The 2,500-nt window shown below is 53.9% G+C and overlaps 1 protein-coding gene across 3 annotated transcripts in view; it reads right to left on the bottom strand.

The window, feature by feature from the left end:
* LOC143300728 (uncharacterized) overlaps nucleotides 1-2,500 on the bottom strand; it is a 22,659-nt gene that overhangs the window by 14,523 nt on the left and 5,636 nt on the right. The window lies entirely within an intron of this gene.

Raw genomic sequence — 2,500 nt, 5'->3', positions numbered from 1 at the left:
GGTCTGTGTGTGTGTGTGTGTGTGTTTGTGTGTTGGTGGGGGGGTTAATGTGTGTGTGTGTGTGAGTGTGTGAGTGTGTGTGTGTGTGTGTGTGTGTGGAAGGGGGTTTGTGTGTGTTTGTGTGTGTGTGTGTGTGTGTGGAACGGGGTTTGTGTGTGTGTGTGTGTGTGTGTGTGTGTGTGTGTGTGTGTGTGTGCCCTGTTTGTGTGTGTGTGAGTGTGTGTGTGTGGAGTGGTGTGATGTGTGTGTGCGTGTGTCTATGTGCGCACAGAGAGAGAGAGAGAGAGAGAGAGAGAGAGAACACACACACACACATACACACACACACACACAGGGGAAAAAACTGACACACAAAGCACACACAAACTCACTCACCACGTATCTGTGTGTCTGCGTCTGAGGAAAGGGGGGTGAGTTTGTGTCTGCTTTGTGTGCCGTCAGTTGTTTGGGTTCTTTTCTTTTCACACACACACACACACACACACACACACACACACACACACACACACACGAACACACACACACACACACACACACACTCAGCTTGCACCACTGAGCACACCACACACACACACACACACACACACACACACACACACACACACAGCTTGCACCACTGAGCACACCACACCACATACTCACCTTACACCACTCAGCACACCACACCACCCACCTTGCACCACTGAGCACAGCACATACTTTGCACCACTGAGCACACCACATACTTTGCACCACTGAGCACACCACACCACACACCTTACACCACTGAGCACACCACACACCTTGCACCACTGAGCACACTACACCACACACCTTGCACCACTGAGCACACCACACACACACCTTGCACCACTGAGCACACCACACACCTTGCACCACTGTGCACACCACACACACACCTTGCACCACTGAGCACACCACACACCTTGCACCACTGTGCACACCACACACATACCTTGCACCACTGAGACCACCTTGCACCACTGAGCACACCAATTGCACCACTGAGCACACCACACACACACCTCACCTTGCACCACTGAGCACACCACACACACACCTCACCTTGCACCACTGAGCACACCACACACACATCTCACCTTGCAAAACTGAGCACACCACATACACACCTTGCACCACTGAGCACACCACACACACACCTCACCTTGCACCACTGAGCACATCACACACACACTTTGTGCACCACTGAGGACACCTCACACACACCTCACCTTGCACTACTGAGCACACCACACACACACCTTACACCACCTAGCAAACCACACCACACACCTTGCACCACTGCGCACACCACACACATTGCACCACTGAGCAAACCACACCACACACCTTACAACACTGAGCACATCACACATACACCTTGCACCATTGAGAACACCACACACCTTGCACCACTGGGCACACCACACTGACCCACCTTGCACCACTGAGCACACCACACACCTTGCACCACTGAGCACACCACAGCACACACCTTGCACCACTGAGCACCCCACACTGGCACACCTTGCACCACTGAGCACACCGCACCACCCATCTTGCACCACTGAGCACACTACACCACACACCTTGCATCACTGAGCACACCACACCACACACCTTGCACCACTGAGCACACCACACCACACACCATGCACCACTGAGCACACTACACACACACCTTGTGCCACTGAGCACACCACACACACACTTCACCTTGCACCACTGAGCACACCACACACACATCTCACCTTGCAAAACTGAGCACATCACATACACACCTTGCACCACTGAGCACACCACGCACACACCTCACCTTGCACCACTGAGCACACCACACACACACTTTGTGCACCACTGAGGACACCACACACACACTTCACCTTGCACCACTGAGGACACCACACACACACCTCACCTTGCACCACTGAGCACACCACACACACACTTCACCTTGCACCACTGAGCACACCACACACACACTTCACCTTGCACCACTGAGCACACCACACACACACTTCACCTTGCACCACTGAGGACACCACACACACACTTCACCTTGCACCACTGAGCACACCACACACACACTTCACCTTGCACCACTGAGCACACCACACACACACTTCACCTTGCACCACTGAGCACACCACACACACACCTCACCTTGCACCACTGAGCACACCACACACACACTTTGTGCACCACTGAGGACACCACACACACACCTCACCTTGCACCACTGAGCACACCACACACACCTCACCTTGCACCACTGAGCACACCACATACACACTTTGTGCACCGCTGAGGACACCACATACACACCTTGCACCACTGAGGACACCACACACACACCTCACCTTGCACTACTGAGCACACCACACACCCACCTTACACCACTTAGCAAACAACACCACCCACCTTGCACCACTGAGCACACCACACTGACCCACTTTGTGCACCACTGAGCACACCACACCACCCACCTTGCACCACTGAG

Source organism: Babylonia areolata, chromosome 26, assembly GCF_041734735.1.
Source record: "Babylonia areolata isolate BAREFJ2019XMU chromosome 26, ASM4173473v1, whole genome shotgun sequence".
NCBI lineage: Eukaryota > Metazoa > Mollusca > Gastropoda > Neogastropoda > Buccinidae > Babylonia > Babylonia areolata.
This window is presented reverse-complemented; position numbering and strand designations above follow the sequence as displayed.